We start from the raw sequence: 22956 nt of genomic DNA, 5'->3' as shown, positions 1-22956 counted from the left end.
CTTCTGCACTCCATCCTACTCACCTGAGCATTAGGCTGGCACAGGGATGCAGCTCTTTCTAGGCTCTCCCGAAGCAGCCCATGGCACCAGTACCTGTGTGCCACATGGATCTGAAAGCATTCTGCCTTCTGTGACATGCCCATGCCGTCACAATGCCAGTTCCCTGTACCACCTGCCCATCATGCAACAATCCTACTGTCCTTTTGACTAAATATCTCTGCACAAATGTCCATGTCGAAAATGGAACATCTCTCCAGCTGTGCAGCAGAGGACACGAGCTTCCATGCTCTATCATGATCTCCTCTCGCCTCTGGCTCTCCAACACAAAGAAGAAGATGCAAATCAGTTGCATCACAAACACTCCTTTCATCCTGTCTACTTCAACAGACAACCTGACGGGCCCGCTCTCCTGCCCTCTTACCTCAGCCTCTGCACACCATCCTACTCTCCTGAGCATTAGGCTGGCACAGGGATGCAGCTCTTTCTAGGCTCTCCCGATGTAGCCCAGTACCTGTGTGCCACATGGATCTGAAAGCATTCTGCCTTCTGTGACATGCCCATGCCGTCACAATGCCAGTTGCCAGTACCACCTGCCCATCATGCAACAATCCTACGGTTCTTTTGACTAAATATCTCTGCACGGATGTCCATGTCAAAAATGGAACATCTCTCCAGCTCTGCAGCAGAGGACACGAGCTTCCATGCTCTAGCCATGTTCTCCTCTCGGCTTCTGGCTCTCAAACACAAAGAACAAGATGCAAATCAGTTGCATCACAAACACTCCTTTCATCCTGTCTACTTCAACAGACAACCGACGGGCCCGCTCTCCTGCCCTCTTACCTCAGCCTCTGCACACCATCCTACTCTCCTGAGCATTAGGCTGGCACAGGGATGCAGCTCTTTCTAGGCTCTCCCGATGCAGCCCATGGCACCAGTACCTGTGTGCCACATGGATCTGAAAGCATTCTGCCTTCTGTGACATGCCCATGCCGTCACAATGCCAGTTCCCTGTACCACCTGCCCATCATGCAACAATCCTACTGTCCTTTTGACTAAATCTCCCTGCACAAATGTCCATGTCGAAAATGGAACATCTCTCCAGCTCTGCAGCAGAGGACACGAGCTTCCATGCTCTAGTCATGATCTCCTCTCGGCTCTGGCTCTCCAACACAAAGAAGAAGATGCAAAAGCAGTTGCATCACAAACACTCCTTTCATCCTGTCAATAAAACAGCCAACTGACGGGCCCGCTCTCCTGCCCTCTTACCTCAGCCTCTGCACACCATCCTACTCTCCTGAGCATTAGGCTGGCACAGGGATGCAGCTCTTTCTAGGCTCTCCCGATGCAGCCCATGGCACCAGTATGTCCACATGGATCTGTAAGCATTCTGCCTTCTGTGACATGCCCATGCCGTCACAATGCCAGTTGCCAGTACCACCTGCCCATCATGCAACAATCCCACTGTCCTTTTGACTAAATATCTCTGCACGGATGTCCATGTCAAAAATGGAACATCTCTCCAGCTCTGCAGCAGAGGACACGAGCTTCCATGCTCTAGCCATGTTCTCCTCTCGCCTCTGGCTCTCCAACACAAAGAACAAGATGCAAAAGCAGTTGCATCACAAACACTCCTTTCATCCTGTCTACTTCAACAGACAACCCAGGCCTGCTCTCCTGCCCTCTTACCTCAGCCTCTGCACACCATCCTACTCTCCTGAGCATTAGGCTGGCACAGGGATGCAGCTCTTTCTAGGCTCTCCCGATGCAGCCGATGGCACCAGTACCTGTGTGCCACATGGATCTGAAAGCATTCTGCCTTCTGTGACATGCCCATGCCGTCACAATGCCAGTTGCCAGTACCACCTGCCCATCATGCAACAATCCTACTGTCCTTTTGACTAAATCTCCCTGCACAGATGTCCATGTCAAAAATGGAACATCTCTCCAGCTGTGCAGCAGAGGACACGGGCTTCCATGCTCTAGTCATGATCTCCTCTCGGCCTCTGGCTCTCAAACACAAAGAACAAGATGCAAAAGCAATGCATCACAAACACTCCTTTCATCCTGTCCACTTAAACAGCCAACAGACGGGCCCGCTCTCCTGCCCTCTTACCTCAGCCTCTGCACACCATCCTACTCTCCTGAGCATTAGGCTGGCACAGGGATGCAGCTCTTTCTAGGCTCTCCCGATGCAGCCCATGGCACCAGTACCTGTGTGCCACATGGATCTGTAAACATTCTGCCTTCTGTGACATGCCCATGCCGTCACAATGCCAGTTGCAGTACCACCTGCCCATCATGCAACAATCCTACGGTTCTTTTGACTAAATATCTCTCCACGGATGTCCATGTCAAAAATGGAACATCTCTCCAGCTGTGCAGCAGAGGACACGAGCTTCCATGCTCTAGCCATGTTCTCCTCTCGGCCTTCTCTCCAACACAAAGAACAAGATGCAAATCAGTTGCATCACAAACACTCCTTTCATCCTGTCTACTTCAACAGACAACAAGACGGGCCCTCTCTCCTGCCCTCTTACCTCAGCCTCTGCACACCATCCTACTCTCCTGAGCATTAGGCTGGCACAGGGATGCAGCTCTTTCTAGGCTCTCCCGATGCAGCCCATGGCACCAGTACCTGTGTGCCACATGGATCTGAAAGCATTCTGCCTTCTGTGACATGCCCATGCCGTCACAATGCCAGTTCCTGTACCACCTGCCCATCATGCAACAATCCTACTGTCCTTTTGACTAAATCTCCCTGACACGGATGTCCATGTCAAAAATGGAACATCTCTCCAGCTGTGCAGCAGAGGACACGAGCTTCCATGCTCTAGTCATGATCTCCTCTCGCCTCTGGCTCTCCAACACAAAGAACAAGATGCAAAACAAGTTGCATCACAAACACTCCTTTCATCCTGTCTACTTAACAGACACCACGGGCCCGCTCTCCTGCCCTCTTACCTCAGCCTCTGCACACCATCCTACTCTCCTGAGCATTAGGCTGGCACAGGGATGCAGCTCTTTCTAGGCTCTCCCTATGCAGCCCATGGCACCAGTACCTGTGTGACACATGGATCTGAAAGCATTCTGCCTTCTGTGACATGCCCATGCCGTCACAATGCCAGTTGCCAGTACCACCTGCCCATCATGCAACAATCCTACTGTCCTTTTGACTAAATATCTCTGCACGGATGTCCATGTCAAAAATGGAACATCTCTCCAGCTCTGCAGCAGAGGACACGAGCTTCCATGCTCTAGTCATGATCTCCTCTCGGCCTCTGGCTCTCCAACACAAAGAAGAAGATGCAAAAGCAGTTGCATCACAAACACTCCTTTCATCCTGTCCATATAACAGACAACCTGACGGGCCCGCTCTCCTGCCCTCTTACCTCAGCCTCTGCACACCATCCTACTCTCCTGAGCATTAGGCTGGCACAGGGATGCAGCTCTTTCTAGGCTCTCCCTATGCAGCCCTGGCACCAGTACCTGTGTGCCACATGGATCTGAAAGCATTCTGCCTTCTGTGACATGCCCATGCCGTCACAATGCCAGTTGCCAGTACCACCTGCCCATCATGCAACAATCCTACTGTTCTTTTGACTAAATATCTCGCCACGAATGTCCATGTCAAAAATGGAACATCTCTCCAGCTGTGCAGCAGAGGACACGGGCTTCCATGCTCTAGTCATGATCTCCTCTCGGCCTCTGGCTCTCCAACACAAAGAACAAGATGCAAAAGCAGTATGCATCACAAACACTCCTTTCATCCTGTCTACTTCAACAGACAACCTGACGGGCCCGCTCTCCTGCCCTCTTACCTCAGCCTCTGCACACCATCCTACTCTCCTGAGCATTAGGCTGGCACAGGGATGCAGCTCTTTCTAGGCTCTCCCGATGCAGCCCGTGGCACCAGTACCTGTGTGCCACATGGATCTGAAAGCATTCTGCCTTCTGTGACATGCCCATGCCGTCACAATGCCAGTTGCCAGTACCACCTGCCCATCATGCAACAATCCCACTGTCCTTTTGACTAAATCTCCCAGCACAAATGTCCATGTCAAAAATGGAACATCTCTCCAGCTGTGCAGCAGAGGACACGGGCTTCCATGCTCTAGTCATGATCTCCTCTCGGCCTCTGGCTCTCCAACACAAAGAACAAGATGCAAAAGCAATGCATCACAAACACTCCTTTCATCCTGTCCAATTAACAGCAACCAATGACGGGCCCGCTCTCCTGCCCTCTTACCTCAGCCTCTGCACACCATCCTACTCTCCTGAGCATTAGGCTGGCACAGGGATGCAGCTCTTTCTAGGCTCTCCCGATGCAGCCCATGGCACCAGTACCTGTGTGCCACATGGATCTGAAAGCATTCTGCCTTCTGTGACATGCCCATGCCGTCACAATGCCAGTTGCCAGTACCACCTGCCCATCATGCAACAATCCTACGGTTCTTTTGACTAAATATCTCTCCACAGATGTCCATGTCAAAAATGGAACATCTCTCCAGCTGTGCAGCAGAGGACACGAGCTTCCATGCTCTAGCCATGTTCTCCTCTCGGCCTTCTGGCTCTCCAACACAAAGAACAAGATGCAAAATCAGTTGCATCACAAACACTCCTTTCATCCTGTCTACTTCAACAGACACCAATGACGGGCCCGCTCTCCTGCCCTCTTACCTCAGCCTCTGCACACCATCCTACTCTCCTGAGCATTAGGCTGGCACAGGGATGCAGCTCTTTCTAGGCTCTCCCGATGCAGCCCATGGCACCAGTACCTGTGTGCCACATGGATCTGAAAGCATTCTGCCTTCTGTGACATGCCCATGCCGTCACAATGCCAGTTGCCAGTACCACCTGCCCATCATGCAACAATCCTACTGTCCTTTTGACTAAATATCTCTGCACAATGTCCATGTCAAAAATGGAACATCTCTCCAGCTGTGCAGCAGAGGACACGAGCTTCCATGCTCTAGCCATGTTCTCCTCTCGGCTTCTGGCTCTCCAACACAAAGAACGAGATGCAAAAGCAGTTGCATCACAAACACTCCTTTCATCCTGTCATAAACAGCAACCTGACGGGCCCGCTCTCCTGCCCTCTTACCTCAGCCTCTGCACACCATCCTACTCTCCTGAGCATTAGGCTGGCACAGGGATGCAGCTCTTTCTAGGCTCTCCCGATGCAGCCCATGGCACCAGTACCTGTGTGCCACATGGATCTGAAAGCATTCTGCCTTCTGTGACATGCCCATGCCGTCACAATGCCAGTTGCCAGTACCACCTGCCCATCATGCAACAATCCTACGTTCTTTTGACTAAATATCTCTGCACGGATGTCCATGTCAAAAATGGAACATCTCTCCAGCTCTGCAGCAGAGGACACGAGCTTCCATGCTCTAGCCATGTTCTCCTCTCGGCTTCTGGCTCTCCAACACAAAGAACAAGATGCAAAATCAGTAGCATCACAAACACTCCTTTCATCCTGTCTACTTCAACAGCCAACCTGACGGGCCCGCTCTCCTGCCCTCTTACCTCAGCCTCTGCACACCATCCTACTCTCCTGAGCATTAGGCTGGCACAGGGATGCAGCTCTTTCTAGGCTCTCCCGATGCAGCCCATGGCACCAGTACCTGTGTGCCACATGGATCTGAAAGCATTCTGCCTTCTGTGACATGCCCATGCCGTCACAATGCCAGTTGCCAGTACCACCTGCCCATCATGCAACAATCCTACTGTCCTTTTGACTAAATCTCTGCACAAATGTCCATGTCGAAAATGGAACATCTCTCCAGCTCTGCAGCAGAGGACACGAGCTTCCATGCTCTAGTCATGATCTCCTCTCGGCCTCTGGCTCTCCAACACAAAGAACAAGATGCAAAAGCAGTTGCATCACAAACACTCCTTTCATCCTGTCCAATAAACAGACAACACTGACGGGCCCGCTCTCCTGCCCTCTTACCTCAGCCTCTGCACACCATCCTACTCTCCTGAGCATTAGGCTGGCACAGGGATGCAGCTCTTTCTAGGCTCTCCCGATGCAGCCCCAGTACCTTGTGCCACATGGATCTGTAAGCATTCTGCCTTTTGTGACATGCCCATGCCGTCACAATGCCAGTTCCCTGTACCACCTGCCCATCATGCAACAATCCTACGGGTTTTTTGACTAAATATCTCTGCACGGATGTCCATGTCAAAAATGGAACATCTCTCCAGCTCTGCAGCAGAGGACACGAGCTTCCATGCTCTAGCCATGTTCTCCTCTCGGCTTCTGGCTCTCCAACACAAAGAACAAGATGCAAATCAGTAGCATCACAAACACTCCTTTCATCCTGTCTACTTCAACAGCCAACACTGATGGGCCCGCTCTCCTGCCCTCTTACCTCAGCCTCTGCACACCATCCTACTCTCCTGAGCATTAGGCTGGCACAGGGATGCAGCTCTTTCTAGGCTCTCCCTATGCAGCCGATGGCACCAGTACCTGTGTGCCACATGGATCTGTAAGCATTCTGCCTTCTGTGACATGCCCATGCCGTCACAATGCCAGTTGCCAGTACCACCTGCCCATCATGCAACAATCCTACTGTCCTTTTGACTAAATATCTCTGCACGGATGTCCATGTCAAAAATGGAACATCTCTCCAGCTGTGCAGCAGAGGACACGAGCTTCCATGCTCTAGCATGATCTCCTCTCGGCCTCTGGCTCTCCAACACAAAGAACAAGATGCAAAAGCAGTTGCATCACAAACACTCCTTTCATCCTGTCTACTTCAACAGACAACCAATGACGGGCCCGCTCTCCTGCCCTCTTACCTCAGCCTCTGCACACCATCCTACTCTCCTGAGCATTAGGCTGGCACAGGGATGCAGCTCTTTCTAGGCTCTCCCGATGCAGCCCATGGCACCAGTACCTGTGTGCCACATGGATCTGAAAGCATTCTGCCTTCTGTGACATGCCCATGCCGTCACAATGCCAGTTGCCAGTACCACCTGCCCATCATGCAACAATCCTACTGTCCTTTTGACTAAATATCTCTGCACGGATGTCCATGTCAAAAATGGAACATCTCTCCAGCTCTGCAGCAGAGGACACGAGCTTCCATGCTCTAGTCATGATCTCCTCTCGGCCTCTGGCTCTCCAACACAAAGAACAAGATGCAAAAGCAGTTGCATCACAAACACTCCTTTCATCCTGTATACTTCAACAACAGCAGACGGGCCCGATCTCCTGCCCTCTTACCTCAGCCTCTGCACACCATCCTACTCTCCTGAGCATTAGGCTGGCACAGGGATGCAGCTCTTTCTAGGCTCTCCCGATGCAGCCCATGGCACCAGTACCTGTGTGAATATGGATCTGAAGCATTCATCCTTCTGTGACATGCCCATGCCGTCACAATGCCAGTTGCCTGTACCACCTGCCCATCATGCAACAATCCTACGGTTCTTTTGACTAAATATCTCTGCACGGATGTCCATGTCAAAAATGGAACATCTCTCCAGCTGTGCAGCAGAGGACACGGGCTTCCATGCTCTAGTCATGATCTCCTCTCGCCTCTGGCTCTCCAACACAAAGAACGAGATGCAAAAGCAATTGCATCACAACCACTCCTTTCATCAAGTCAACTAAAACAGCCAACTTGACGGGCCCGCTCTCCTGCCCTCTTACCTCAGCCTCTGCACACCATCCTACTCTCCTGAGCATTAGGCTGGCACAGGGATGCAGCTCTTTCTAGGCTCTCCCGATGCAGCCCATGGCACCAGATGGATCTGAAAGCATTCTGCCTTCTGTGACATGCCCATGCCGTCACAATGCCAGTTGCCAGTACCACCTGCCCATCATGCAACAATCCTACTGTCCTTTTGACTAAATATCTCTGCACGGATGTCCATGTCAAAAATGGAACATCTCTCCAGCTGTGCAGCAGAGGACACGAGCTTCCATGCTCTAGTCATGATCTCCTCTCGGCTCTGGCTCTCCAACACAAAGAACAAGAAGCAAAACAAGGCATCACAAACACTCCTTTCATCCTGTCAATAAACAGCAACTTGACGGGCCCGCTCTCCTGCCCTCTTACCTCAGCCTCTGCACACCATCCTACTCTCCTGAGCATTAGGCTGGCACAGGGATGCAGCTCTTTCTAGGCTCTCCCGATGCAGCCCATGGCACCAGTACCTGTGTGCCACATGGATCTGTAAGCATTCTGCCTTCTGTGACATGCCCATGCCGTCACAATGCCAGTTCCTGTACCACCTGCCCATCATGCAACAATCCTACTGTCCTTTTGACTAAATCTCCCTGCACAAATGTCCATGTCAAAAATGGAACATCTCTCCAGGTGTGCAGCAGAGGACACGAGCTTCCATGCTCTAGTCATGATCTCCGCTCGGCTCTGGCTCTCCAACACAAAGAACAAGATGCAAAGCAGATGCATCACAAACACTCCTTTCATCCTGTCTACTTCAACAGACAACCAGACGGGCCCGCTCTCCTGCCCTCTTACCTCAGCCTCTGCACACCATCCTACTCTCCTGAGCATTAGGCTGGCACAGGGATGCAGCTCTTTCTAGGCTCTCCGATGCAGCCCATGGCACCAGTACCTGTGTGCCACATGGATCTGTAAGCATTCTGCTTTCTGTGACATGCCCATGCCGTCACAATGCCAGTTGCAGTACCACCTGCCCATCATTCAACAATCCTACGGTTCTTTTGACTAAATATCTCTCCACGGATTTCCATGTCAAAAATGGAACATCTCTCCAGCTGTGCAGCAGAGGACACGAGCTTCCATGCTCTAGCCATGTTCTCCTCTCGGCTTCTGGCTCTCCAACACAAAGAACAAGATGCAAATCAGTAGCATCACAAACACTCCTTTCATCCTGTCTACTTAAAGACAACCTGACGGGCCCGCTCTCCTGCACTCTTACCTCAGCCTCTGCACACCATCCTACTCTCCTGAGCATTAGGCTGGCACAGGGATGCAGCTCTTTCTAGGCTCTCCCGATGCAGCCCATGGCACCAGTACCTGTGTGCCACATGGATCTGAAAACATTCTGCCTTCTGTGACATGCCCATGCCGTCACAATGCCAGTTGCCAGTACCACCTGCCCATCATGCAACAATCCTACTGTCTTTTGACTAAATATCTCTCCACGGATGTCCATGCCAAAAATGGAACATCTCTCCAGCTGTGCAGCAGAGGACACGAGCTTCCATGCTCTAGCCATGTTCTCCTCTCGGCTTCTGGCTCTCCAACACAAAGAACAAGATGCAAAAGCATTGCATCACAAACACTCCTTTCATCCTGTCATAAAAAGACAACCTGACGGGCCCGCTCTCCTGCCCTCTTACCTCAGCCTCTGCACACCATCCTACTCTCCTGAGCATTAGGCTGGCACAGGGATGCAGCTCTTTCTAGGCTCTCCCGATGCAGCCCATGGCACCAGTACCTGTGTGACACATGGATCTGTAAGCATTCTGCCTTCTGTGACATGCCCATGCCGTCACAATGCCAGTTGCCAGTACCACCTGCCCATCATGCAACAATCCTACGGTTCTTTTGACTAAATATCTCTGCACGGATGTCCATGTCAAAAATGGAACATCTCTTCAGCTCTGCAGCAGAGGACACGAGCTTCCATGCTCTAGCCATGTTTTCCTCTCGGCTTCTGGCTCTCCAACACAAAGAACAAGATGCAAATCAGTTGCATCACAAACACTCCTTTCATCCTGTCTACTTCAACAGACAACAAGACGGGCCCGCTCTCCTGCCCTCTTACCTCAGCCTCTGCACACCATCCTACTCTCCTGAGCATTAGGCTGGCACAGGGATGCAGCTCTTTCTAGGCTCTCCCGATGCAGCCCATGGCACCAGTACCTGTGTGACACATGGATCTGAAAGCATTCTGCCTTCTGTGACATGCCCATGCCGTCACAATGCCAGTTGCCCTGTACCACCTGCCCATCATGCAACAATCCTACTGTCCTTTTGACTAAATCTCCTGCACAAATGTCCATGTCGAAAATGGAACATCTCTCCAGCTCTGCAGCAGAGGACACGAGCTTCCATGCTCTAGTCATGATCTCCTCTCGGCCTCTGGCTCTCCAACACAAAGAACGAGATGCAAAAGCAGTTGCATCACAAACACTCCTTTCATCCTGACCACTTAAACAGACAACACTGACGGGCCCGCTCTCCTGCCCTCTTACCTCAGCCTCTGCACACCATCCTACTCTCCTGAGCATTAGGCTGGCACAGGGATGCAGCTCTTTCTAGGCTATCCCGATGCAGCCCATGGCACCAGATGGATCTGTAAGCATTCTGCCTTCTGTGACATGCCCATGCCGTCACAATGCCAGTTCCCTGTACCACCTGCCCATCATGCAACAATCCTATAGTCCTTTTGACTAAATATCTCTGCACGGATGTCCATGTCAAAAATGGAACATCTCTCCAGCTCTGCAGCAGAGGACACGAGCTTCCATGCTCTAGTCATGATCTCCTCTCGGCCTCTGGCTCTCCAACACAAAGAACAAGATGCAAAAGCAGTTGCATCACAAACACTCCTTTCATCCTGTATACTTCAACAGACAACCCTGACGGGCCCGCTCTCCTGCCCTCTTACCTCAGCCTCTGCACACCATCCTACTCTCCTGAGCATTAGGCTGGCACAGGGATGCAGCTCTTTCTAGGCTCTCCCGATGCAGCCCATGGCACCAGTACCTGTGTGCCACATGCATCTGAAAGCATTCTGCCTTCTGTGACATGCCCATGCCGTCACAATGCCAGTTGCCAGTACCACCTGCCCATCATGCAACAATCCTACGGTTCTTTTGACTAAATATCTCTGCACGGATGTCCATGTCAAAAATGGAACATCTCTCCAGCTGTGCAGCAGAGGACACGGGCTTCCATGCTCTAGTCATGATCTCCTCTCGGCCTCTGGCTCTCCAACACAAAGAACGAGATGCAAAAGCAATTGCATCACAACCACTCCTTTCATCATGTCCAATAAAACAGCCAACTCTGACGGGCCCGCTCTCCTGCCCTCTTACCTCAGCCTCTGCACACCATCCTACTCTCCTGAGCATTAGGCTGGCACAGGGATGCAGCTCTTTCTAGGCTCTCCCGATGCAGCCCATGGCACCAGTACCTGTGTGCCACATGGATCTGTAAGCATTCTGCCTTCTGTGACATGCCCATGCCATCACAATGCCAGTTGCCAGTACCACCTGCCCATCATGCAACAATCCTACTGTCCTTTTGACTAAGTATCTCTGCACGGATGTCCCTGTCAAAAATGGAACATCTCTCCAGCTGTGCAGCAGAGGACACGGGCTTCCATGCTCTAGTCATGATCTCCTCTCTCGGCCTCTGGCTCTCCAACACAAAGAACAAGATGCAAAAGCAATTGCATCACAAACACTCCTTTCATCCTGTCTACTTCAACAGACAACAGACGGGCCCGCTCTCCTGCCCTCTTACCTCAGCCTCTGCACACCATCCTACTCTCCTGAGCATTAGGCTGGCACAGGGATGCAGCTCTTTCTAGGCTCTCCCTATGCAGCCCATGGCACCAGTACCTGTGTGCCATGGATCTGTAAGCATTCTGCCTTCTGTGACATGCCCATGCCGTCACAATGCCAGTTGCCAGTACCACCTGCCCATCATTCAAAAATCCTACTGTTCTTTTGACTAAATATCTCTCCACGGATTTCCATGTCAAAAATGGAACATCTCTCCAGCTGTGCAGCAGAGGACACGAGCTTCCATGCTCTAGCCATGTTCTCCTCTCGGCTTCTGGCTCTCCGACACAAAGAACAAGATGCAAAATCAGTAGCATCACAAACACTCCTTTCATCCTGTCTACTTCAACAGACAACACTGACGGGCCCGCTCTCCTGCCCTCTTACCTCAGCCTCTGCACACCATCCTACTCTCCTGAGCATTAGGCTGGCACAGGGATGCAGCTCTTTCTAGGCTCTCCCGATGCAGCCCATGGCACCAGTACCTGTGTGCCACATGGATCTGTAAGCATTCTGCCTTCTGTGACATGCCCATGCCGTCACAATGCCAGTTGCCAGTACCACCTGCCCATCATGCAACAATCCTACTGTCCTTTTGACTAAATATCTCTCCACGGATGTCCATGTCAAAAATGGAACATCTCTCCAGCTCTGCAGCAGAGGACACGAGCTTCCATGCTCTAGTCATGATCTCCTCTCGGCCTCTGGCTCTCCAACACAAAGAACAAGATGCAAAAGCAGTTGCATCACAAACACTCCTTTCATCCTGTATACTTCAACAGACAGCCCAGACGGGCCCGATCTCCTGCCCTCTTACCTCAGCCTCTGCACACCATCCTACTCTCCTGAGCATTAGGCTGGCACAGGGATGCAGCTCTTTCTAGGCTCTCCCTATGTAGCCCAGTACCTGTGTGCCACATGGATCTGAAAGCATTCTGCCTTCTGTGACATGCCCATGCCGTCACAATGCCAGTTCCCTGTACCACCTGCCCATCATGCAACAATCCTACGGTTCTTCTGACTAAATATCTCTGCACGGATGTCCATGTCAAAAATGGAACATCTCTCCAGCTGTGCAGCAGAGGACACGAGCTTCCATGCTCTAGCCATGTTCTCCTCTCGGCTTCTGGCTCTCAAACACAAAGAACAAGATGCAAATCAGTAGCATCACAAACACTCCTTTCATCCTGTCTACTTCAACAGACAACCCAGACGGGCCCGTTCTCCTGCCCTCTTACCTCAGCCTCTGCACACCATCCTACTCTCCTGAGCATTAGGCTGGCACAGGGATGCAGCTCTTTCTAGGCTCTCCCGATGCAGCCCGTGGCACCAGTACCTGTGTGCCACATGGATCTGAAAGCATTCTGCCTTCTGTGACATGCCCATGCCGTCACAATGCCAGTTGCCAGTACCACCTGCCCATCATGCAACAATCCTACTGTCCTTTTGACTAAATCTCCCTGCACAAATGTCCATGTCGAAAATGGAACATCTCTCCAGCTGTGCAGCAGAGGACACGGGCTTCCATGCTCTAGTCATGATCTCCTCTCGGCCTCTGGCTCTCCAACACAAAGAACGAGATGCAAAAACAAGGCATCACAAACACTCCTTTCATCCTGTCCAATAAAACAGACAACCCTGCCAGGCCCGCTCTCCTGCCCTCTTACCTCAGCCTCTGCACACCATCCTACTCTCCTGAGCATTAGGCTGGCACAGGGATGCAGCTCTTTCTAGGCTCTCCCTATGTAGCCCAGTACCTGTGTGCCACATGGATCTGAAAGCATTCTGCCTTCTGTGACATGCCCATGCCGTCACAATGCCAGTTCCCTGTACCACCTGCCCATCATGCAACAATCCTACGGTTCTTCTGACTAAATATCTCTGCACGGATGTCCATGTCAAAAATGGAACATCTCTTCAGCTGTGCAGCAGAGGACACGAGCTTCCATGCTCTAGACATGTTCTCCTCTCGGCTTCTGGCTCTCAAACACAAAGAACAAGATGCAAATCAGTAGCATCACAAACACGCCTTTCATCCTGTCTACTTCAACAGACAACCCAGACGGGCCCGTTCTCCTGCCCTCTTACCTCAGCCTCTGCACACCATCCTACTCTCCTGAGCATTAGGCTGGCACAGGGATGCAGCTCTTTCTAGGCTCTCCCGATGCACCCCATTGCACCAGTACCTGTGTGCCACATGGATCTGTAAGCATTCTGCCTTCTGTGACATGCCCATGCCGTCACAATGCCAGTTGCCTGTACCACCTGCCCATCATGCAACAATCCTATAGTCCTTTTGACTAAATATCTCTGCACGGATGTCCATGTCAAAAATGGAACATCTCTCCAGCTCTGCAGCAGAGGACACGAGCTTCCATGCTCTAGTCATGATCTCCTCTCGGCCTCTGGCTCTCCAACACAAAGAACGAGATGCAAAAACAGTTGCATCACAAACACTTCTATCATCATGTCCAATAAAACAGCCAACTCTGACGGGCCCGCTCTCCTGCCCTCTTACCTCAGCCTCTGCACACCATCCTACTCTCCTGAGCATTAGGCTGGCACAGGGATGCAGCTCTTTCTAGGCTCTCCCGATGCAGCCCATGGCACCAGTACCTGTGTGCCACATGGATCTGAAAGCATTCTGCCTTCTGTGACATGCCCATGCCATCACAATGCCAGTTGCCAGTACCACCTGCCCATCATGCAACAATCCTACTGTCCTTTTGACTAAATATTTCTGCACATATGTCCATGTCAAAAATGGAACATCTCTCCAGCTGTGCAGCAGAGGACACGGGCTTCCATGCTCTAGTCATGATCTCCTCTCGGCCTCTGGCTCTCCAACAAAAAGAACGATATGCAAAAACAGTTGCATCACAACCACTCCTTTCATCATGTCCAATAAAACAGCCAACTCTGATGGGCCCGCTCTCCTGCCCTCTTACCTCAGCCTCTGCACACCATCCTACTCTCCTGAGCATTAGGCTGGCACAGGGATGCAGCTCTTTCTAGGCTCTCCCTATGCAGCCCATGGCACCAGTACCTGTGTGCCACATGCATCTGTAAGCATTCTGCCTTCTGTGACATGCCCATGCCGTCACAATGCCAGTTGCCAGTACCACCTGCCCATCATGCAACAATCCTACTGTCCTTTTGACTAAATCTCCCTGCGCAAATGTCCATGTCGAAAATGGAACATCTCTCCAGCTCAGCAGCAGAGGACACAAGCTTCCATGCTCTAGTCATGATCTCCTGTCGGCCTCTGGCTCTCCAACACAAAGAACAAGATGCAAAAGCAGATGCATCACAAACACTCCTTTCATCCTGTCTACTTCAACAGACAACCAGACGGGCCCGCTCTCCTGCCCTCTTACCTCAGCCTCTGCACACCATCCTACTCTCCTGAGCATTAGGCTGGCACAGGGATGCAGCTCTTTCTAGGCTCTCCCGATGCAGCCCATGGCACCAGTACCTCTGTGACACATGGATCTGAAAGCATTCTGCCTTCTGTGACATGCCCATGCCGTCACAATGCCAGTTCCGTACCACCTGCCCATCATGCAACAATCCTACTGTCCTTTTGACTAAATCTCCCTGCACAAATGTCCATGTCGAAAATGGAACATCTCTCCAGCTGTGCAGCAGAGGACACGAGCTTCCATGCTCTAGCCATGTTCTCCTCTCGGCTTCTGGCTCTCAGACACAAAGAACAAGATGCAAATCAGTAGCATCACAAACACTCCTTTCATCCTGTCTACTTCAACAGACAACACTGACGGGCCTGCTCTCCTGCCCTCTTACCTCAGCCTCTGCACACCATCCTACTCTCCTGAGCATTAGGCTGGCACAGGGATGCAGCTCTTTCTAGGCTCTCCCGATGCAGCCCATGGCACCAGTACCTGTGTGCCACATGGATCTGTAAGCATTCTGCCTTCTGTGACATGCCCATGCCGTCACAATGCCAGTTGCCAGTACCACCTGCCCATCATGCAACAATCCTACGGTTCTTTTGACTAAATATCTCTCCACGGATGTCCATGTCGAAAATGGAACATCTCTCCAGCTCAGCAGCAGAGGACACGAGCTTCCATGCTCTAGCCATGTTCTCCTCTCGGCTTCTGGCTCTCCAACACAAAGAACAAGATGCAAAAGCAGTTGCATCACAAACACTCCTTTCATCCTGTCAACTTAAACAGCCAACACTGACGGGCCCGCTCTCCTGCCCTCTTACCTCAGCCTCTGCACACCATCCTACTCTCCTGAGCATTAGGCTGGCACAGGGATGCAGCTCTTTCTAGGCTCTCCCGATGCAGCCCATGGCACCAGTACCTGTGTGCCACATGGATCTGTAAGCATTCTGCCTTCTGTGACATGCCCATGCCGTCACAATGCCAGTTGCCAGTACCACCTGCCCATCATGCAACAATCCTACTGTCCTTTTGACTAAATCTCTGCACAATGTCCATGTCGAAAATGGAACATCTCTCCAGCTGTGCAGCAGAGGACACGAAGCTTCCATGCTCTAGCCATGTTCTCCTCTCGGCCTCTGGCTCTCCAACACAAAGAACAAGATGCAAAAGCAGTTGCATCACAAACACTCCTTTCATCCTGTCTATTACAACAGACAACCCTGACGGGCCCGTTCTCCTGCCCTCTTACCTCAGCCTCTGCACACCATCCTACTCTCCTGAGCATTAGGCTGGCACAGGGATGCAGCTCTTTCTAGGCTCTCCCGATGCAGCCCATGGCACCAGTACCTGTGTGACACATGGATCTGTAAGCATTCTGCCTTCTGTGACATGCCCATGCCGTCACAATGCCAGTTGCCTGTACCACCTGCCCATCATGCAACAATCCTACTGTCCTTTTGACTAAATATCCTGCACGGATGTCCATGTCGAAAATGGAACATCTCTCCAGCTGTGCAGCAGAGGACACGAGCTTCCATGCTCTAGCCCTGTTCTCCTCTCGGCCTCTGGCTCTCCAACACAAAGAACGAGATGCAAAACAAGTTGCATCACAACCACTCCTTTCATCATGTCTAATTCAACAGCCAACTCTGACGGGCCCGCTCTCCTGCCCTCTTACCTCAGCCTCTGCACACCATCCTACTCTCCTGAGCATTAGGCTGGCACAGGGATGCAGCTCTTTCTAGGCTCTCCCGATGCAGCCCATGGCACCAGTACCTGTGTGCACATGGATCTGAAAGCATTCTGCCTTCTGTGACATGCCCATGCCGTCACAATGCCAGTTGCCAGTACCACCTGCACATCATGCAACAATCCTACTGTTCTTTTGACTAAATATCTCTGCACGGATGTCCATGTCAAAAATGGAACATCTCTCCAGCTGTGCAGCAGAGGACACGAGCTTCCATGCTCTAGCCATGTTCTCCTCTCGGCCTCTGGCTCTCCAACACAAAGAACAAGATGCAAAAGCAATGGCATCACAAACACTCCTTTCATCCTGTCCAATAAAACAGCCAACTCTGATGGGCCCGCTCTCCTGCCCTCTTACCTCAGCCTCTGCACACCATCCTACTCTCCTGAGCATTAGGCTGGCACAGGGATGCAGCTCTTTCTAGGCTCTCCCGATGCAGCCCATGGCACCAGATGGATCTGTAAGCATTCTGCCTTCTGTGACATGCCCATGCCGTCACAATGCCAGTTGCCAGTACCACCTGCACATCATGCAACAATCCTACTGTCCTTTTGACTAAATCTCCCTGCACAAATGTCCATGTCGAAAATGGAACATCTCTCCAGCTCTGCAGCAGAGGACACGGGCTTCCATGCTCTAGCCATGATCTCCTCTCGGCCTCTGGCTCTCCAACACAAAGAACAAGATGCAAAATCAGTTGCATCACAAACACTCCTTTCATCCTGTCTACTTCAACAGACAACACTGACGGGCCCGTTCTCCTGCCCTCTTACCTCAGCCTCTGCACACCATCCTACTCTCCTGAGCATTAGGCTGGCACAGGGATGCAGCTCTTTCTAGGCTCTCCCTATGTAGCCCAGTACCTGTGTGCCACATGGATCTGAAAGCATTCTGCCTTCTGTGACATGCCCATGCCGTCACAATGCCAGTTCCCTGTACCACCTGCCCATCATGCAACAATCCTACTGTCCTTTTGACTAAATCTCCCTGCACAAATGTCCATGTCGAAAATGGAACATCTCTCCAGCTCAGCAGCAGAGGACACGGGCTTCCATGCTCTAGTCATGATCTCCTGTCGGCCTCTGGCTCTCCAACACAAAGAACGAGATGCAAAAACAAGGCATCACAAACACTCCTTTCATCCTGTCCAATAAAACAGCCAACTCTGACGGGCCCGCTCTCCTGCCCTCTTACCTCAGCCTCTGCACACCATCCTACTCTCCTGAGCATTAGGCTGGCACAGGGATGCAACTCTTTCTAGGCTCTCCCTATGCAGCCCATGGCACCAGTACCTCTGTGACACATGGATCTGAAAGCATTCTGCCTTCTGTGACATGCCCATGCCGTCACAATGCCAGTTGCCAGTACCACCTACCCATCATGCAACAATCCCACTGTCCTTATGACTAAATCTCCCTGCACAAATGTCCATGTCGAAAATGGAACCTCTCTCCAGCTGTGCAGCAGAGGACACGAGCTTCTATGGTCTAGCCATGTTCTCCTCTCGGCTTCTGGCTCTCCAACACAAAGAACAAGATGCAAAAGCAGTTGCATCACAAACACTCCTTTCATCCTGTCTACTTCAACAGCCAACCCAGACGGGCCCGCTCTCCTGCCCTCTTACCTCAGCCTCTGCACACCATCCTACTCTCCTGAGCATTAGGCTGGCACAGGGATGCAGCTCTTTCTAGGCTCTCCCTATGCAGCCCATGGCACCAGTACCTGTGTGCCACATGGATCTGAAAGCATTCTGCCTTCTGTGACATGCCCATGCCGTCACAATGCCAGTTGTCAGTACCACCTGCCCATCATGCAACAATCCTACGGTTCTTTGGACTAAATTTCACTGCAGGGACCTCCATGTCGAAAATGGAACATCTCTCCAGCTGTGCAGCAGAGGACACGAGCTTCCATGCTCTAGCCATGATCTCCTCTCGGCCTCTGGCGCACCAACACAAAGAACAAGATGCAAAAACAATTGCATCACAAACACTCCTTTCATCCTGTCCAATAAAACAGCCAACACTGACGGGCCCGCTCTCCTGCCCTCTCACCTCAGCCTCTGCACACCATCCTACTCTCCTGAGCATTAGGCTGGCACAGGGATGCAGCTCTTTCTAGGCTCTCCCGATGCAGCCCATGGCACCAGTACCTGTGTGACACATGGATCTGGAAGCATTCTGCCTTCTGTGACATGCCCATGCCATCACAGTGCCAGTTCCCTGTACCTCCTGACCAACACGTACCAATGCTGATGTTCTTTTGACTAAATATCTCTGCACGGATGTCCATGTCGAAAATGGAACATCTCTTCAGCTGTGCAGCAGAGGACACGGGCTTCCATGCTCTAGTCATGATCTCATCTTGCTCTCTGGCTCTCCAACACAAAGAATGAGTCGCAAAAGCAATTGCATCACAACCACTCCTTTCATCCTGTCCAATAAAACAGCCAACCCTGACGGGCCCGCTCTCCTGCCCTCTTACCTCAGCCTCTGCACACCATCCTACTCTCCTGAGCATTAGGCTGGCACAGGGATGCAGCTCTTTCTAGGCTCTCCCGATGCAGCCCATGGCACCAGTACCTGTGTGCCACATGGATCTGTAAGCATTCTGCCTTCTGTGACATGCCCATGCCGTCACAATGCCAGTTGCCAGTACCACCTGCCCATCATGCAACAATCCTAATGTCCGTTTGACTAAATTTCACTGCAGGGACCTCCATGTCGAAAATGGAACATCTCTCCAGCTGTGCAGCAGAGGACACGAGCTTCCATGCTCTAGCCATGTTCTCCTCTCGGCTTCTGGCTCTCCAACACAAAGAACGAGATGCAAAAACAGTTGCATCACAACCACGCCTTTCAGACTGTCTACTTAAACAGACAACACTGACGGGCCCGCTCTCCTGCCCTCTTACCTCAGCCTCTGCACACCATCCTACTCTCCTGAGCATTAGGCTGGCACAGGGATGCAGCTCTTTCTAGGCTCTCCCTATGCAGCCCATGGCACCAGTACCTGTGTGACACATGGATCTGAAAGCATTCTGCCTTCTGTGACATGCCCATGCCGTCACAATGCCAGTTCCCTGTACCACCTGCCCATCATGCAACAATCCTACTGTCCTTTTGACTAAATCTCCCTGCACAAATGTCCATGTCGAAAATGGAACATCTCTCCAGCTCAGCAGCAGAGGACACGAGCTTCCATGCTCTAGTCATGATCTCCTCTCGGCCTCTGGCTCTCCAACACAAAGAAGAAGATGCAAAAGCAGTTGCATCACAAACACTCCTTTCATCCTGTCCAATAAAAAAGCCAACCCTGCCAGGCCCGCTATCCTGCACTCTTATCTCAGCCTCTGCACACCATCCTACTCTCCTGAGCATTAGGCTGGCACAGGGATGCAGCTCTTTCTAGGCTCTCCCGATGCAGCCCATGGCACCAGTACCTGTGTGCCACATGGATCTGAAAGCATTCTGCCTTCTGTGACATGCCCATGCCGTCACAATGCCAGTTGCCAGTACCACCTGCCCATCATGCAACAATCCTACTGTCCTTTTGACTAAATTTCACTGCAGGGACCTCCATGTCAAAAATGGAACATCTCTCCAGCTGTGCAGCAGAGGACACGAGCTTCCATGCTCTAGCCATGTTCTCCTCTCGGCTTCTGACTCTCCAACAGAAAGAACAAGATGCAAAAGCAGATGCATCACAAACACTCCTTTCATCCTGTCTACTTCAACAGACAACACTGACGGGCCCGCTCTCCTGCCCTCTTACCTCAGCCTCTGCACACCATCGTACTCTCCTGAGCATTAGGCTGGCACAGGGATGCAGCTCTTTCTAGGCTCTCCCGATGCAGCCCATGGCACCAGTACCTGTGTGACACATGGATCTGAAAGCATTCTGCCTTCTGTGACATGCCCATGCCGTCACAATGCCAGTTGCCATTACCACCTGCCCATCATGCAACAATCCTACGGTTCTTTTGACTAAATATCTCTGCACGGATGTCCATGTCGAAAATGGAACATCTCTCCAGCTGTGCAGCAGAGGACACGAGCTTCCATGCTCTAGTCATGATCTCCTCTCGGCCTCTGGCGCACCAACACAAAGAACAAGATGCAAAAACAATGCATCACAAACACTCCTTTCATCCTGTCCAATAAAACAGCCAACACTGACGGGCCCGCTCTCCTGCCCTCTTACCTCAGCCTCTGCACACCATCCTACTCTCCTGAGCATTAGGCTGGCACAGGGATGCAGCTCTTTCTAGGCTCTCCCGATGCAGCCCATGGCACCAGTACCTGTGTGACACATGGATCTGAAAGCATTCTGCCTCCTGTGACATGCCCATGCCGTCACAATGCCAGTTGCCAGAACCACCTGCACATCATGCAACAATCCTACTGTCTTTTTGACTAAATATCTCTGCACGGATGTCCATGTCGAAAATGGAACATCTCTCCAGCTGTGCAGCAGAGGACACGAGCTTCCATGCTCTAGCCATGTTCTCCTCTCGGCTCTGGCTCTCCAACACAAAGAACAAGATGCAAAAGCATTGCATCACAAACACTCCTTTCATCCTGTCTACTTAAACAGACAACCCTGACGGGCCCGCTCTCCTGCCCTCTTACCTCAGCCTCTGCACACCATCCTACTCTCCTGAGCATTAGGCTGGCACAGGGATGCAGCTCTTTCTAGGCTCTCCCGATGCAGCCCATGGCACCAGTACCTGTGTGACACATGGATCTGTAAGCATTCTGCCTTCTGTGACATGCCCATGCCGTCACAATGCCAGTTGCCAGTACCACCTGCCCATCATGCAACAATCCTACGGTTCTTTTGACTAAATATCTCTGCACGGATGTCCATGTCAAAATGGAACATCTCTCCAGCTGTGCAGCAGAGGACACGAGCTTCCATGCTCTAGTCATGATCTCCTCTCGGCCTCTGGCTCTCCAACACAAAGAACAAGATGCAAACAGTTGCATCACAAACACTCCTTTCATCCTGTCCAATAAACAGACAACCCTGCCAGGCCCGCTCTCCTGCCCTCTTACCTCAGCCTCTGCACACCATCCTACTCTCCTGAGCATTAGGCTGGCACAGGGATGCAGCTCTTTCTAGGCTCTCCCGATGCAGCCCATGGCACCAGTACCTGTGTGCACATGGATCTGAAAGCATTCTGCCTTCTGTGACATGCCCATGCAGTCACAATGCCAGTTGCCAGTACCACCTGCCCATCATGCAACAATCCTACTGTCTTTTGACTAAATATCTCTGCACGGATGTCCATGTCAAAAATGGAACATCTCTCCAGCTGTGCAGCAGAGGACACGAGCTTCCATGCTCTAGCCATGTTCTCCTCTCGGCTTCTGGCTCTCCAACACAAAGAACAAGATGCAAAAGCAGTTGCATCACAAACACTCCTTTCATCCTGTCTACTTCAACAGCCAAACTGACGGGCCCGCTCTCCTGCCCTCTTACCTCAGCCTCTGCACACCATCCTACTCTCCTGAGCATTAGGCTGGCACAGGGATGCAGCTCTTTCTAGGCTCTCCCGATGCAGCCCATGCACCAGTACCTGTGTGACACATGGATCTGAAAGCATTCTGCCTTCTGTGACATGCCCATGCCGTCACAATGCCAGTTCCATACCACCTGCCCATCATGCAACAATCCTACTGTTCTTTTGACTAAATATCTCTGCACAGATGTCCATGTCAAAAATGGAACATCTCTCCAGCTGTGCAGCAGAGGACACGAGCTTCCATGCTCTAGCCATGTTCCTCTCGGCTCTGGCTCTCCAACACAAAGAACAAGATGCAAACAGTTGCATCACAAACACTCCTTTCATCCTGTCTACTTCAACAGACAACACTGACGGGCCCGCTCTCCTGCCCTCTTACCTCAGCCTCTGCACACCATCCTACTCTCCTGAGCATTAGGCTGGCACAGGGATGCAGCTCTTTCTAGGCTCTCCCGATGCAGCCCATGGCACCAGTACCTGTGTGACACATGGATCTGAAAGCATTCTGCCTTCTGTGACATGCCCATGCCGTCACAATGCCAGTTCCCTGTACCACCTGCCCATCATGCAACAATCCTACGTTCTTTTGACTAAATTTCACTGCAGGGACCTCCATGTCGAAAATGGAACATCTCTCCAGCTGTGCAGCAGAGGACACGAGCTTCCATGCTCTAGCCATGTTCTCCTCTCGGCTTCTGGCTCTCCAACACAAAGAACAAGATGCAAAAGCAGTTGCATCACAACCACT

At 51.6% G+C, this 22956-nt stretch overlaps 1 protein-coding gene across 1 annotated transcript in view; it reads right to left on the bottom strand.

The window, feature by feature from the left end:
- OCA2 (OCA2 melanosomal transmembrane protein) overlaps positions 1–22956 on the bottom strand; it is a 216538-nt gene that overhangs the window by 52625 nt on the left and 140957 nt on the right. The window lies entirely within an intron of this gene.

The sequence above is a fragment of the Meleagris gallopavo genome, chromosome 1, assembly GCF_905368555.1.
Source record: "Meleagris gallopavo chromosome 1, MGAL_WU_HG_1.1, whole genome shotgun sequence".
NCBI classification, from domain to species: domain Eukaryota; kingdom Metazoa; phylum Chordata; class Aves; order Galliformes; family Phasianidae; genus Meleagris; species Meleagris gallopavo.
This window is presented reverse-complemented; position numbering and strand designations above follow the sequence as displayed.